This window comes from Saccopteryx leptura, chromosome 5 (assembly GCF_036850995.1).
Source record: "Saccopteryx leptura isolate mSacLep1 chromosome 5, mSacLep1_pri_phased_curated, whole genome shotgun sequence".
NCBI lineage: Eukaryota > Metazoa > Chordata > Mammalia > Chiroptera > Emballonuridae > Saccopteryx > Saccopteryx leptura.
This window is the reverse complement of record NC_089507.1, coordinates 74,629,805-74,647,859: the sequence shown is the minus strand read 5'-3', so window position 1 is coordinate 74,647,859 and position 18,055 is coordinate 74,629,805. Positions and strand designations below refer to the sequence as shown.

Genomic DNA, 18,055 nt, shown 5'->3' with positions numbered 1-18,055 from the left:
TGACTAGGAATCGAACCTGGGACTTCCACACACCGGGCAGACACTCTACCGCTGAGCCAACCAGCCAGGGCTGCAGAGCCACCTTTGATCTTTCTCTAAAGCCCTCCACTGCTCTCTGCTTCTCCACTGCCAATGATTTAAGCAGACTACTGAGCATTGCTTATCAATGGACACCAAATCAGTCTCCAGACCTCTGGCCGTCACTTGTAAGTGATCCTCTAAACAACTGCTAAAGAGATGGTTTAATACATCATTAAACAAACAATTTGAAGTGCTTAAACACTCCAAGGGTTCCTCAACATCTTAAGGTAAAATCCAAGCAAAACCTTTCATGATCCATCTCTCAGTAAAATTTTCAAGTCAATGTTCATGTTTTCAGACTGAACTCTGAAGTTTACTGTTCAATGTGTCTTTTATAATCGTAAACAGAAAGCGGCATTTTGATCTGTATGCTTGTTCTCTCCAGTTTAAAGGTAGATTCTGTGATTGCATCTGTTACATGGTTCACTGCATAGTAAGTGCCTCAGAGCAAGGATATTCTCCTCATTGCTGAACCTTTAGTACCTTGAGGAGTCTTTCTGGGCTATGTTATATCCATAATAATGATGAGTTGTAACTGGTACTGTGAAAGATATTATGATTGTATTCCTTTCCTGACCACAAAATAGGTTTTCCCTACGCTGTGCTTCGGTTTATGGTTTTCATTCTTTTTACTCAAACCCAGTGGAGACTCACCTGCTCTAAATTTCTCCTGTTTTATCTGGTTTCTATCTTCTGTTACCTAGAGTCTAGCTTGAATCACATATTTTACTAAGTCGGTTTTCTATTTTACATATAAAAAGACTCCTTAACAGTCCCACATACATTTTGTTTATTCCTACTTCTTTGCTCATTTTGTCGTCCCCCCCCCCCCATGAAGTATCATTTTTCCTGTTCGCAAGATTTTTTTTTCCAGATTTTCTTTTGGTGATGACCAATAAGCAAATTTAGTAGAACATGTGCAGAGTCGGCCCTAGGATTCTTGACTCCTTCCTTCATTTTCAGTCTGTGTACAAGGTTTTATCACACATTTCTTTAGCTGAATGTTCTCCAGCTAAAGTATGTATCCTTTGTCTTTTTATAAAATCTTCTGAAGACTACAATTAAATATTTTTTCCTCTAATTTGTACTGGAAAATGCTGCTAAACATCATATAAGCTTTATATGCCTCTATAAATAAAACAATACTGACCATCTGAATGGATATTACTCTATAGTTCTAATCATAAAAGTTATTTTCAATGTCATGTTCCATTTTTAATACTCTCATTTTTATTTTAAAAAGAAAAAAATTAAATTCTGAATATAAGATCAATCTACAAATAATAATTCTTAAAATAACAATTAAAATTTATAATTAATATACATATACCTATAGCAAAGGTAACTGGTGTTAATTAGTCAAGTTTAGATTTCCAGTGAATTCATTTAATTATCTTTTCCAGTTCACTGAACAGTTTCTGAACCTACCCAAGTTATGTATTAGGAGCAGTAATTTTAATGATGTCACTTCATTTTTCCATTACTTTTTCTCTAATACCAACTAAACAGAGACATTAGTTCAAACAATCTCATCATATCTGCAAGCAATAAAACTTAGCGATTAAAATTATGTGAAGATTGTTCTTTTATTCTATCTTTAACATCATAAACATCACTATCTATAATAAGATAAAGGCAAGGGAAAAAAGAACAGACCACTGTAACGAGGCCTCTATACTAAAAAATCAGATCAATAACTATATTGTTAGGAACCAATATTGTCATGTTCACAAAAAAAAATGAAAAAAAAAATATTTTCTGAATATCTGCTTAATTAGTGAAGGCTGCAGTTAAAGGTTGACCTTATAAACTTAAATGTTACACACTTATTACCAATTATTTATGAAATGTTAAAAGAAATGCACTTAAACCTATTCAAAAAAATTAATAGCTTTGTTGTACGCTACTAATACACCAAGTTAGGAAAATAAAGCAACTTGAATTTTTTCAGTCTTACTTATTACCTTTGCCACAGTGATCCTGATATAGACAGGTAGTTATAAATGTTCTCCCTTGTAAATGTATTTGGAAATATTCATTTAATACTTCAGCTATTTTAGTGTCTCAGATGACTACATCCCCCATTATAATTTGTAATACTGTTTCTCCCTCCTCCTGCTATTTCTTCCTACATAAAGCTAAAAAAGGATTCTGAGTATTTCCAAACCCCCTTGAGTTACATATATATATCACATACTAAATAGTACATAATTACTACCTCATTAATTAATCATTTTAAAACATCCAGAATGCATTAAATGGCCCTGATAACTTCATATTTACTTTCCAAATCTGATCAAAATCATTTTTTTTTTAATTTTCCCTTGCTCTGTTCACCCTTCCTGGTGCATTAATGTGATTAGAAGCGTTCACAATTCATTATTCACACTGTAAGGGGTTGTGAACGTTTACTTCTCTCTTTCATTACAGTAAAGGCATAGAGATCCTATTAGGAATGATAGACTGTAACTACAAAGAGAGACATACACCCCATTGATTCATGCCATTCTTCAAAGAAGGTTCCTACTGATATTTTTATGGTGAATCTTTATTTTTTCACTCAGTCACATCCTTATCACTCCATGTGAACAAACACTCACCTAGAAAAACCAGAAAGAACACTAGTTGTAAAGGGGATATCTGAAAAAATGAAAGCCTTATATATATGCTGATGGACTCAGTTGGGTAGGTGCTAAATGCTACATTTAGTTTAATGCTGGACTGACCCAACTTAAGGCTTGCATTTTTAGCATTTTAAAAGGCAACTATCAATGTTGTTGCTTTTTAATGCCCTCCTGTAGAAATAAAGGATAACATCAGGGGCTGTGTTGAAAGTACTCTAGGACACATTTACTGTCATTGTAACACTTAGAAATGAACTAATGAATTTTTTTTTTCTATTTCTTGCCCTTCCTTTCTCCCTCCCTCCCTCCTTTTTTTCCCCTTCTTTCCTTCTTCCCTTCCCTCCATCCTTCCTTCTAATACTGTAAGGTGATTATAGAAAAATCCCTATTACACTATTTGAATTTTCCTTACTTCTAACTATTGGAGACTTACCCCTGCACTTTCGGTAGCATCCACCAGAGATTACATTGACCACGAATGTGATCAGCTTTTTACTATCCACAGGGCCTGTGCTATTATTCATGCTATAGTAAATTATCCATAGTGTTCTTTTTGAAAACATTACTTGTGTCCTTTGTCGTCACTTAAAAGGTGAGTATCTTAGAGCCCTTTAACTCCTCTGTGCTTTCACCAGCCTAGAATACTGCCCATAATTCTTCACTCCAACCCCTGATGAAACCTCTAATGCAGCCCTTCCTTTCAAAGCTTTCCAATGGGCCTTTTTAAATGTTTATCTATGGTACTAAATGCCCCTCTATATGCAGGATAAGAGTGAAGAAAATAAAATCTAAATTAACCCAAAGTTCTTAACTCCCTCCACTCCTTTCTTCAAGACAGTCTCCTTTTTCTCATTTCTCTTACATATTTCAGGGCCACAAAGTGGAGGAAGCTTTATGTAAAGCTGCTTCCAGATCAGTTCTCTTGTATATTCAAGCACAAATTCCTGCTTCTTTTTTTTTTCTCATGTTGCCTATCTGAACCTCCACCACAACAAGTCCCTCTATATTCAACTACTTCCCTGACAGCTTTCTCTCAGTGATTGAGGAATGATGATCAGTTTCATGAACTTTCTACTGCAAGGTCAGCCATCACCCTAGGCAACTTTCAGGGTACATATGAATCGACCACCCAACACCATAACTTTACAAATATATGAACTTCTCCATTTCTTTCTTACTTTTTTTTTTTTTACAGAGACAGAGAGTCAGAGAGAGGGATAGATAGGGACAGACAGACAGGAATGAAGAGAGATGAGAAGCATCAATCATCAGTTTTTTGTTGCGACACCTTAGTTGTTCATTGATTACTTTCTCATATGTGCCTTGACCGGGGGCCTTCAGCAGACCGAGTAGCCCCTTGCTCAAGCCAGCGATCTTGGGTCCAAGCTGGTGAGCTTTGCTCAAACCAGATGAGCTCGCGCCAAGCTGGCGGCCTCAAGGTCTCAAACCTCGGTCCTCCGCATCCCAGTCCGACGCTCTATCCACTGCAACACTGCCTGGTCAGGCCTTTTTTCTTTTCTTTTTTCCTTTTTTTTTTTCAAGAAAGAGAGAGAGGTACACACAGGAGAGACAGGAAGAGAGAGAGAGAGATGAGAAGGCCATCAACTCATAGTTGTGGCCCCTTACTTGTTCACTGATTGTTTTCTCATATGTGCCTGGAACAGGGGGCTCCAGCCAAGCCAGTGATCTCTTTGCTCAGCAACCTTGGGCTCAAGCCAGTGACCCTGGCCATCAAGCCATTGACCTTGGGCTTCAAGCCAGATACATTTGGGCTCAAGCCAGTGACCATGGGGTCATGTCTATGATCCCATGCTCAAGCTAGTGAACCTGCATTCAAGCCTGCGACCTCGGGGTTTTGGAACTGGGTCCTCTGCATCCAGGTTGATGCTCTATCCACTGTGCCACTGTCTGGTCAGGGTGAACTTCTCCATTTCAATCACCATATTCCTACTGTTCATTAACCAATTTTACCATGATTATGCCCTAGAAGTTGTCATCAGCTGATGTCTTAAATTTAAGTATCCTAACCTTGGGATATTATCTTTCTGGATCTTTCATTTCCTTAAATACGTCATAGTTACTTTTACATCTCACAGAGTCCATCAGTTCTTTTTTCCTCCATTTCCCACCTTACACTCAGCCCCTATACTTTATCAGTCTTTTCCTTGTCTAACAGGCCCGGACACGATGGTACATTATGCAACATATGCTCTCATTATCATTTCATTTTTTTCTGTACTCCTATTCTTTCACCAAAAGAACAAATCTCAACTCTGAATCCATGTTAAAACCACCTTTCCCTTTTCTTTAATATGGCATAAAAGATTAGCATCATTTCAAGTCAGAGTCTCTCATTTCAGCATTACCCTCAGCACCAGTCATTGTGATAGAATGAATTAATGGTCTCATAGATGTTTACCTTCTAATCCCTGAAACTTGTAATCATATTAGATTACATGGCAAAATAGGGACTAAGGTAGGAGATAGAATCAATATTATTAATCAGTTGATGTTAAGATAAAGATTATTATGGATTATTTTGTCACATAAAATATAATCTATAGAGTCCTTTATAATTGCAAACAGAGAAGTCATTGTCAAGGGTTAAGATGTGAGAATGTATTAGCTAGTCATTGCTGGCTTCGAACACAGAAAGGAGCCATAGCCAAGGAATTCAGCCAGCAACCAGAAGCTGAAAAAGGCAAGGAAATGGACTCACCCTAGAGCAAGGGTCAGGAACCTTTTTGGCTGAAGAGCCATGAATGCCACATATTTTAAAATGTAATTCCATAAGAGCCATACAACGACCCATATACGTTATGCATTATCCAATAAAAATTTGGTGTTGTCCCAGAGGACAGCTGTGATTGGCTCCAGCCACCCACAACCATGAACATGAGCGGTAGGAAATGAATGGATTGTAATACATGAGAATGTTTTATATTTTTAACGTTATTTTTTTATTAAAATTTGTCTGTGAGCCAGATGCAGCCATCAAAAGAGCCACATCTGGCTTGGGAGCCATAGGTTCCTGACCCCTGCCCTAGAGCCTAGAGCAGAAAGGAATGCAGTCTTGGTAATGCTTTGATTTTATGTAATGAGACACGTGTCAGACTTCTGAAATACAAAACTTTAAAAATATAATACTGGTTTTTGTTTTGTTTTGTTTTGCTTTTTGACAGAGACGGATAGTCAGAGAGAGGGGTAGACAGGAAGGAAGAGAGATGAGAAGCATCAATTCTTTGTTAAGGCATCTTAGTTGTTCAATGATTGCTTTCTCATATGTGACTTGACTGGGAGGCTACAGTGTGAGTGACCCCTTGTTCAAGCCAGAGACCTTGGGCTCAAGCCAGCAACCTTGGGCTTCAAACCAGTGACCTTTGGGCTCAAGCCAGCGACCATGGGGTTATCTCTATGATCCCACACTCAAGCCAGTGACTCCGTGCTCAAGCTGGTGAGCCCACGCTCAAGCTGGTGATCCTACGCTCAAGCCAGATAAGCCCATGCTCAAGCTGGAGACCTTGGGGCTTTGAACCTGTGTCCTCTGCATCCCAGTCTGATATCCCATCCACTGTGCAACCGCCTGGCCAGGCAAAAATAAAACTTTTTTTTTTTTTTTTTTGCATTTTTCCGAAGCTGGAAACGGGGAGGCAGTCAGACAGACTCCCGCATGCGTCTGACCGGGATCCACCCGGCATGGCCACCAGGAGGCGATGCTCTGCCCCTCTGGGGCGTCTCTCTGCCGCAATCAGAGCCATTCTAGCACCTGAGGCAGAGGCTACAGAGCCAACCTCAGCACCCGGGTCAACTTTGCTCTGATGGAGCCTTGGCTGTGGGAAGGGAAGAGAGAGACAGAGAGGAAGGAGAAGAGGAGGTGTGGAGAAGCAGATGGGTGCTTCTCCTGTGTGCCCTGGCCGGGAATCGAACCCGGGACTCCTGCACGCCAGGTTGATGCTCTACCACTGAGCCAACCGGCCAGGGCTAATAATACTTTTTAATTCACTAAATTTATGGTAATATGTTATAGAAACAAAAATGAAACTCATACACCCATTAATTTTACTTTCCCATGTTTAGAATACTTTCATTCTCTTCTGCAGGTATTCCAAGTTTGTACTCAACCACAGATTGCCAAAAAAGTCAACTTTGAGTGTTTCATTGACAAGTTTGTGGTCATAAGGCATAGTTTTTTTTCTCAACTTTCCTTCCTTTAATCTATACATTTTTGTGAAGCTACAACCATTCTCACCAATTCTTCTTAAAAGTTGAAGTCTCACTTTAGACATATTTTACCCACCTTATATAGGACATTGCTCAAACTCTCCTCTTTCCTATAATCTCTCCTCCTAGATCATGAAGGACTTGACACTATTAGAGGAGAGAAAAAGAATAAACTTTTCAGGATAATATAATCCTCCCTTTGCCTCATAACCCAAAACTACAATTCTACCTCTTCTTTCAACTTCTCATTCAAACTTCTTGAAAGTGCCATCTTTCCTTCTTACTCCCACTCTCTAAGCTTTTGTTATGAGTCTGATTTTCCCCTGCACCATATTGAATTGTTTCAGTCCTTTAATTTTAGAGTAGTTTTCAGTTAACATCAAAATTGAGAGGAAGGTAAAGCTATTTCCCATATACCCTCTGTTTCCACACATGCGGAGCCTCCCCTGCTGTCAACATCACTCATCTGAATGGTCACCAAGAATGAACCTACATTGACACATCATAGCCACCCAAAGTCCATAGTACCTTAGGCTTCACTCCTGGTGTTGTACATTCTATGATCTTAGACAAATGAATAATGATATATATTCATCATTATAATAACATACACAGTATTTCCACTGCCCCCAAATTTCCTTATGCTTTACCTAAACAGCTCCCCCACCCCACCTGTCCCAAACACACACCACTGATGGCAGCAATATATTTTTCATTGTCTCTATAGTTTACTATTTCCAGAATCTCATATAGTTGGAATCATACAGTACGTAGCCTTTTAACTTAGTGGCTTCTGTCACCCAGTAATATACATTTTAGGTTCCTCCTAAATGTATTTTCAAGGCTTGATAGCTTATTTTTATTTTTTTAAGCACTGAATAATATTCTAATGTCTGGTTAAAGCATGACTTATTCATTCACTAAAAGATATTTTGGTTGCTTCAAAGTTTTGGCCAGTAAGGCCCTGGATGGTTGGCTCAGTGGTAGAGCGTCGGCCTGGTGTGCAGGAGCCCTGGGTTCAATTCCCGGCCAGAGCACACAGGAGAAGCACCCATCTATTTCTCCCCCCATCTCCCCCTCCTTCCTATCTATCTCCCCTCCCGCAGCCGGGGCTGCATTGGAGCAAAGTTGGCCCAGGCGCTGAGGATGACTCCATGGCCTCTGCCTCAGGCGCTAGAATGGCTCTGATTGCAACAAAGCCATGCCCCAGATGGGCAGAGCATCGCCCCCTGGTGGGCATGCCAGGTGGATCCCGGTCGGGTGCATGAGGGAGTCTGTCTGACTGCCTCTCCCTGTTTCCAACTTTGGAAAAATACCAAAAACAAACAAACAAACAAAGTTTTGGCCAGTATTAATAAACTTACAATAAATATTTACATGCAGGTTTTTGTATGAGCATAAGTTTTAAACTCTTTTGAGTAAATACCAAGGGATATAATAGTTGGATAGTATGATGAGTATATTTAGTTTTTTAAGAATTCATCAAATTATCTTCCAAAGTGGCTATAAGATTTCTGCTTTCATACCAGCATTTTAAATTGGGGTAAATGTATATATATTGCTGAGTTTTAAGGGTTCTTTGCATATTTTGGATAATAGAGCTTTAGGAGATGAGTGTTTTGCATATATTTTTTTCTTAGTCTGTGGCCTATCTTCTACTCCCATTGCTAGTCTTTCACAGAGCAGAAGTTTTTAAATTTACTTTTATTTTAGTGAGGAGAGAGGGAAAGAGGGAGAAGGATGGAGGAGCAGGAAGCATCAACTCCCCTATGTGCCTTAACCGGGCAAACCCAGGGTTTAAAACCAGCAACCTCAGCATTCCAGGTCAACATTTTATCCACTGCACCAGCACAGGTCAGACAGAAAGTTTTAATTTTAATGAAGTCCTGTTTATCAATTATATTAGTCATCGATCATATCTTTGGTATTATATATAAAAAAGCATCATCATATCTAAAGCCATTCTCTCCTATGTTATATTCTATAATTTTATAGTTTGCATTTTACATTTGGTACATTTTGAGTTAACCTTATGAATGTAACATCTGTCTTTTTTTTTTGTATATATATGTCCAGTCCCATTTGTTAGAGGGATTATCGTTGCTCCATTGTTTTGACTTTGCTCCTTTGTCAAGTATCAGTTCACTATATTTAAGGCAGGTCTATTTCTAGGGTGTCTATTCTGTTCCATTGATCTATTTGTCTATTTTTTCATCACTATCACACTAAATCTGCATATTTCATTTATCACATACACACTTGGAACTTGTTTTCTTGTGTAATGTCACATAGTCATAACTTCCCTTCAATTTGAGGTCCCTTGCTTCTCTTTCCATTATATTTATCAGAAACCAATGTCATAAAATTGTCATATTTTCCTCAAAAAGGGCTTTTAATTTGAAACCTAATTTCTAGCTGCAATTAAAAGGCATGGCTGAATTTCAGAAAAATGAAGGTAATAAAAAGAATTCATGTTACATTCTATCAAATGACTATACTTTGAGGAAATAAACTACTTCTTAGCAGTCAATGCATATTCATTTATTTATTCATTGATTCATTCATAATTGTGGTTAAAAAACCACACATTTAATAATCATTTCTTGCTCCCCCATGTTTCTGGCAACCACCATTCTACTTTCTGTCTCTATAAATTTGACTATTATAGGCACTTCATAAAGTAGAATCACATAGTATTGGTCTTTTTGTCTTTCTTCTTCTTCTTCTTTTTTTTTTTTTTACAGAGACAGAGAGAGAATCAGAGAGAGGGATAGATAGGGACAGACAGATAGAAACAGGGAGAGATGAGAAGCATCAATCATCAGTTTTTCATTGAGACACCTTAGTTATTCATTGATTGCTTTCTCCTATGTGTCTTGACCGTGGGCCTTCAGCAAACTGAGTAGCCCCTTGCTGGAGCCAGTGACCTTGGGCTCAAGCTGAAGAGACTTGCTCAAACCAGATGAGCCTGCACTCAAGCAGGCAACCTCAGGGTCTCGAACCTGGGTGCTCGGCATCCCAGTCCGATGCTCTATCCACTGCGCCACCACCTAGTCAGGCTGTCTTTCTTCTTTTTATCATAAGCAGCTTCAGAGCCCAACACACTGCCCCATCTTGAGGCTTTTACTTTTAAGGTTTAAATCTGTGCACTGCACATTTAGTCATGGTGAAGAGATAATCTAAACTTTTGTATAAGAGCAGGGACAGATTTGAATTTATAATAGCGTGGGCTAAGCTTATTCAGTTAACCTTTATCCTGTCTTCTAACTTGAAAAATTTTAAGGCAAAGAATCCACTGAAAAACCACAATCTGTTCAAAAAGAAAGAAAGAAGCAAAAGAAAGAGGGAGAAAAGATGGAAGAAAAGACACATAACATACAGATACACCCTCAAACACACACGCGCACACACAGCGGACACACATACAAAAGGGGCGGGGTGGGCACATTAATTATGAGGTTGTAGTATTGAAGGTAGGAATATAAGAAAAATGTTTTTATTTGCTACTTAATGTAAGTACTAAAAGATTACTTCTCAGTTTGAAAAGAAAACCTAATAGTGCTATAGAAGTCACTTTAAAAGTCTTAATACTGAATCATAACACAGATGTTTTTGCCTATCTGATAATGTTCAACTTTGACATCTCCCAAAACTAGATGAAATGATTTACAAATAGGGACACAAAATTTGGGTCTCACATAGTGATACTAAATGACACAAAACAAAGTAAGATTTATTTATTTAGAATACTTCCCTGACACCCTTACATATACTCCCAGAAATTTTTAAAAACCAAAATTCTAACTCTGGAAATGTTGAGGTAAAACACTGTTACTTTGTATAGCTAACTGATTTATGAGTCCTTTGACTAAAACCCAAGTAATACTCATTTGTATTTTCAATGTTTATAACTTTTATCATATGTTACAAGGAAACAAAAGATATAAAGCCAATATTGTTGCAAGGTATTTAATATTCTTTGGTAATACACACATGTGAGCAAAGGTGTATTTTAAATATAAAATTCTTTCAAGGCATTATTTTATTAGGTATTATGAAATCCTCAAAAGTATCAACAGCATTTTTGTTTGTTTACCAGCTCACAATAAATATGATGAAAAAAATATATAAATAAATATCTTGAGTCATAAATGATTGAGTAAATAAAGCTAACAAGCAAAAGGCTCAAACAAAATAGATCAAAACAATTTCTTTTTCTATTGTTTCACTTTAAATTAATCTTCAGGACAAGATTATATAAGGGGAAAAGCCATCTTGCTGAGGGATTCTATTGGAGAGCAGGGTTTGAAAATGGACCACAATACACAATAAATCTGTCTTTAGAAAGATAGATAAGCCTAATAGGCATGCAAGAGGTAGCAAATGAGGCACTGCTAAAGCAAGAACAAGACTACACAATGTGAAAAATATCTTGCATATATGTAACTATCCTGGCATGTTTATAATCTGTTCCTCTTCTTATCCCCTTATACAATTTCTTATTCCCCTGTTATGATGTCTATTAGTCACATCCTTAAAATGAAAAAAAAAAAAAGAGCTGAAATCCTATTTTTAGGAATAGTAAGACTCAAATAAAGAGAGTGCTTAGTGGCAAACTGACAAAGAAAAAAAGAGCAGACAATATACCTAGTAGAGTAGAAAGCAAGAAAGGAGACCGTAGGGAACCAATGGGAGCTAGGAAGGGGATTTAAATTATGGGAAGGCTGCAAAGTAACAGACACATGGTAACATTCATTTCTTACCTGCTTCTATAGCATCTTTTCTTACGGAGGAATATGGCTTTCTGCCACCATGATTGATGCACAGAATCACAGACATGTCACAGCATTAGGAAGCTTCATGACTACAAAAACATGCTGCTTTAAAGTGAGCTTTAACTGAGCTTAAATATAGAGCACAGCTGTCAAACTGCATAGGGTTCTCTTTCTATCTGATGTCATTAAAATGATGTTTTGAACTGACTGTAATTTGAAACAATGGGGATACTATTACTAGAGGAGCTGGGTCAAGTCTGTGTCAAAGCTGAAAATCATTAGTTGCATACTACTAAATATGTTTTGTTTTAATGCTGTGATAGAAACAAAGGTGTTGGTTATTTATAGCATTTGATGAAATAATTTCTACATTTTCCCTAGAATTCTAAGAATCATTATATAATAACAAATACTCATATGATATGGATGACAGAATAAAACAAAAGGTCAAAAAATATAAGAAAAAATTTATTATAATTATCAAATAAAATTTATCAAGAGAAAGGTATTAACCAGTCTTCCTATAGAACCAGTTAAGCTGATTCTCTGTAGCATACTTTGAGCATTTCAAGCATATCATTTTCAAATATAACATTTGAGTTGTAAAAGATAGAAAGATGAGAATTACAAGCCTCCTGTGACTTTTGTTTCTATGTACTTCTGAGAGGACCATGATGCTCTAGCAAAAAATACTGTGTGCAATGATTCAAGAATGGCTAAATTTAGTGGATCTCAGACCACAGTACTCTAGGAGTATGAATGAAATTCAATTTTTAAAAAAACATTTTCTTCCATGTAAAAATTTAGTCATCCTGACAAATGAAGTTAAAGACTTGATAAGCAGTATCAGAAATAATTTGCCTTCACTGAAGGACAAAATATAGACGACATCAACAAAAAAAGGAGCAGTATTCTTTTTTAATCACAGGATGTACTCAAGTATTTATTCAATAGAATATATTAGCTTTATACATAGTGGGTACTCAATAAGAATGGCACTACAATTATCACAATTTATTAGAGATTGGTTTTACGAATATTGATTGACTTATGACCTATGCTACTTACGACCATTCGACTTTACGACCACAATCGCTAGCCACGACTGCTCCGCATCTGGCAGCGCAAGCGTTGTCTAGCTGGGCGTGTGACAGTGCTGGCCAATAAAATGTTTCATACATATTTATATATTTTGATAGTTTTGCAATTGGGAAAATGTTTCCTATGGTATTTTTTACACCTATATTTTGTATGCACCTGTATTTTGTAATTTTGTATGTTTTGCAAATATTAAACCAGTTGTACTGGTAATGCAGTGTTTTACTTAAACCTGACAAATGTAAAAATAAGAAAAAAAATGGCATAGAGATGATACAAATGGCATATAATGAACAAAGAAAATTATGATATATAACAATAATGAAAGAAAATTATGATAAAATAAGACTTAAAGATTTTTATAACATCATTTCACAGTACTGTACATATAGCCTACTCAACTTATGATCAAATCATGTTATGACCAGTCTGTCGGAACCAATCATGGTCGTAAGTCAAGTACTAGCTGTTACTGGATTAGAGGTTGACTTCTATATGCACACAAATAAAAAATGGTGAACAATAACACAACTTTACCATAGGTCAATAACCTTTTCTCACCTTCATAACAGAATTTAGTACTGAAATTATAATCTTTAAATAAATTATAAAATACATTATATAAATATACAATAAATATAAAAATAGTGTACGTAATGAATGTGACCAAAATAAACTATTTAGTTCTCAGTTTAAAATTTCTGCATAGGCCCTGGCCAGTTGGCTCAGTGGTAGAGCATTGGCCTGGCGTGCAGGAGTCCCGGGTTTGATTCCTGGCCAGGGCACACAGGAGAGGTGCCCATCTGCTTTTCCACTCCTCCCCCTCTCCTTCCTCTCTGTCTCTCTCTTCCCCTCCCGCAGCCAAGGCTCCATTGGAGCAAAGTTGGCCCGGGCACTGAGGATGGCTCTGTGGCCTCTGCCTCAGGCGGTAGAATGGCTCTGGTTGCAACAGAGTGACACCCCAGATGGGCACAGCATCACCCCCTGGTGGGCGTGCCAGGTGGATCCTGGTCGGGCGCATGCGGGAGTCTGTCTGACTGTCTCCCTGTTTCTAACTTCAGAAAAATACAAAAAAAAAAAATTTCTGCATATAAGAGCATTTATACAGAATCAGTAATACAAACCACTTCTGGATAGAGGCCTGAGATTGGGTAGTTGCAAAATAGAGTAGGCAGAAGAAATACTTCATGTACATGCTGAACCACAACCTCTGATATTACTGCTTAGAAAGAAGAGAAGCAGACAGACCAACCTGTCGGTATGGAGAGGTGACCTTATGATCAAAGGAGTCTGGCAGGCTTTGTGACTAAAAGGTAAAGAATCAAACAGAGTTCAATTTTACAAATAGTAGCAGCAGCAGCAGCAGCCATAAAGCAAAGTACTATTTTAACATGTATAATGTGGAAAAGACTACTGGCCACTCTTGTCCTTTTTGTCACTTAGTCTATGTGGAGAGTGATTTCCACAAAAGTATCATTTTTCATAAAAAGATCAAAGATTTTAACATTACCTCTTCATTGGAAGTCCATATGAAATCAGATAGAACATAACAGATAGCTGTGGTGGCAATAATAAATCACTTAAAACTTAAATGAATTTAGCAAATTTGGATTTCTATAGCATATAAAAAAGCATATTCTCTTCTTGTTGAGTTTAAACGAATCATAAAATACCTTAAAATTAAATAAATATGTAAATTACATAGGTCACTACCTGGTACATAAAAGTACCAAAAAATTGCATGCTCCAACTGCTAATAATTAATCAATAAACTTCCATTTATCCCACATGATCATGAAGTAAATAAGTCTGTCAAATTACAATTATATGTGACAATTAAACATGAGAAAGTTAGAATACAAAAAATATGTAGAATACTAAATAATCCTGACTATTTAAATTACAAGTTGTTTTGGGTAAAAAAAAGCACTTATCAGTTGATCCATGTGAGCAGAACAGTTAGAAAACAGCAATTCTGCTTATGAGTTCTGATTTCTACTCTTCCCTTGAGAAATACCTGCTCATCTGTGATCTTTCTGTGTTCTGCAGTTCCAGAGTTTCCATTCCGAGTGATGAAGTTGATAGAAAGCTCGATCCTCGATATCATCTCTGAAGTATTTATTGTTCAAATTTATTCAAAATTATTGTCCAATTCCTTAATCCACACTATACTTACAAAGCAAAAGCCCACGACATACATTAAATTCACATAAAATACAGCAAAAATTTTTCCTCTATATGTTTATTATTCATTCATTCATTTATTTGTCCATTGATTCATTAAGTAAATATATATTTCTTTAATGTCAGACCCTATGCAAGGAATCAGGAATGAAGCAGTGAATGAAATCAGGCAGGATCCTTACCCATGAGTAGCTGACAGTTTTGTAGGTGAAGCAGATGTTATTAAAATAACCACAAAAATACATTACAGTAATAAGTGCTAGGAAAGAACACTACATTGTGCTGATATTATATGATAGAAGATGACTTAAGATACTGTCAAAAATGGTTTCCTTGTAAAATTAGAGGCAAAAATCAAGTTATTTTAAACAGAAGTGGCCCTGCCCTGGCCGGTTGGCTCAGCGGTAGAGCATCGGCTTAGCGTGCAGAGGACCCGGGTTCGATTCCCGGCCAGGGCACACAGGAGAAGCGCCCATTTGCTTCTCCACCCCTCTGCCGCGCCTTCCTCTCTGTCTCTCTCTTCCCCTCCCGCAGCCAAGGCTCCATTGGAGCAAAGATGGCCCGGGCGCTGGGGATGGCTCCTTGGCCTCTGCCCCAGGCGCTAGAGTGGCTCTGGCCACAACATGGCGATGCCCAGGATGGACAGAGCATCGCCCCCTGGTGGGCAGAGCGTCGCCCCATGGTGGGTGTGTCGGGTGGATCCCGGTCGGGCGCATGCGGGAGTCTGTCTGACTGTCTCTCCCTGTTTCCAGCTTCAGAAAAATGCAAAAAAAAACAAAACAAAACAAAACAAAAAAAAAAACAGAAGTGGCCCTTCATGCAAAGACTTTGAAACAAGACCATACATTGTTCCAGGAATTCAAACTTTCTCCTGTTAATGTAAATAGAGTTCCAGAAGTAAGAAGAGCAATGGTGCATAGCAGAGGCAGAAACTTAGCCAGAATTTCTCTTTCTCCAATCAACCTCTTTGTCTTCAACAATTTCAAGATGCCAGTATGCTGTAATGATATACTGAATTATAGTGTTGCAGAATCTAACTGATGACATCGGTAAGAAATAGACCAGTAGGCTAATTAGGAAAGAGTCACTTTTTAGTGACAGACAAATATCATAGCAATTAGCATTAGGATAGATTTATATACTCATGTACACATCAATTTAGGGAGGTTGCCATTGCTATAAAAATCCTGCAAGAGTTCTGATTATACTATTTGCTAAAATATGTTCTGGGAGTCATTCTATTTGTTAATCCTCGACTGGTGCTTTACAATATAATCACATATTTGTATCCAGCTGATGTTATGGTTCAAAACAAAGTACTAAGTTAGAATTTTAAGATTCTAACAGAGTATATCATCAGACTTGAGATGACAATTTAAAATACGTATATCAAAGCTACCTGCACAGTGGAGAGAGCACCAACTTGGAATGCTGATGACCCAGGTTTGAAACGGCGAGGTGGTCAACTTAAGCCGGGCTCACCAGGTTGAGTGTGGGGTCACTGGCTTGAGCCCAAAGGTTGCTGGCCTGAAGCCCAAGGTTGCTACTTGAACCCAAGGTTGCTGGCTTGAGCAAGGAGTCACTAGCTCAGTTCTAGCCCCTCGGTCAAGGCAAATAACAGAAAGCAGTTAGTGAACAACTAAGGTGCTGAATGAATGATTGATGGCTCTCATCTCTCTCCTTTCCTGTCTCTGTCCCTCTCTCTCTGTCTCGCTGAAAAAGAAAAAAAATCAAAGCCAAATAAAACAAAAAAGAGGCAGAGCAAGAACAATAATCTGATTGCCAAAGTCATCGTTTATTGGTTTATACAACTTAATCTATTCACTCTGATTTTCAATAGGACCTGACTGATTAACTGAGTTTTAAACCACAATAGCTATTAAGACAGGTTACAAAGAGACAGCAGGAAATTAAGGTATAGATACCTAAACGATCATACTTTGAAGAACAACGATGATGCTCTATTATCACATGTAATGATAACTTCTACCTACCTAGGACCTGAAAGTAGTTTGCTGACTTAGGGGTTTGATTATTAAAGTTGACTGTTACTTAAGTTTGCATGTTTTTACCCTAAGTAATATTTGTTAGATAGAGAGACAAATACTTTATTTTCCACATTGGATACCAGCCAGCAGAAATACAAAAAGCCTACATATTAGATTTCTTATCTTTAAAAATACTGTATACCTAAAGAATTGAGAGCAGAGACTCATGTAGGTATTTGTATAATCACATTCACACAAATATTATGTATAATAGCCAGAAGGTGAAAGCAACTCAAGTGTCCATTGACACCTGAATGATAAACAAAATATGACATATAAATGCAACAAAATATTACTCAGCCTTAAAAATCCTGATACCCACTACAACCTAGATGAACCTTAAAGATGTATATTGAAGTGAGATAATCCAATCACAAAAAAAGATAATCACTTATGGTTCTACTTATGTGAGACACTTGGGTGATAATTCTTATTGTGAGCTTAATTATCAGTATTTTATATAGTTGCTCCCTTTCTCCTCATTTAAACATAGTCTTTACTTGGCTTCCACGATATCACCCTTTCCTGGCTTTTGTTAACATCATACTCTTGCTGGTTCCTCCTTATTCTTATAATTTCCTTATTGTGAACTGTCCACGTGGTTGATTCTGTAAACGCCTTGATAATTTTTCCTAGTTTTTTAATTTGAAAAACAGATAAACTTTGATGACTCCCAAATACCTAGCTCTAGCACGGACAGCTCTCCTATATTGCAAACTCAGGTAGACAACACCTTCCTGTTATCTATACTTGAATGCCCAATGGGTATCTCAAACTCAGTAGTTCTCAATAGGAGCTCTTTGTGTTCCCCATTGTCCTCTTTGTCTCACTAAATGAAAAGCCCATTCTTCTAGTTGTTCAAGCCCAAAGCCTTATATGATTTGATTTCCCTCACACTTTTTACAAACCTATATATCAGAAAATTCTGTAGATACTAACTTCAAAATCTATCCATAGTCCAATGGTAGGTCCCAATATTCACTGTTATTCATCCTGGTTTGAGCTGCCACCCTGTCTTCTTAGA

General features: G+C 37.5%; 1 protein-coding gene across 2 annotated transcripts in view; it reads right to left on the bottom strand.

Moving 5' to 3' along the window:
- GRID2 (glutamate ionotropic receptor delta type subunit 2) overlaps window positions 1–18,055 on the bottom strand; it is a 1,621,553-nt gene that overhangs the window by 1,412,078 nt on the left and 191,420 nt on the right. The window lies entirely within an intron of this gene.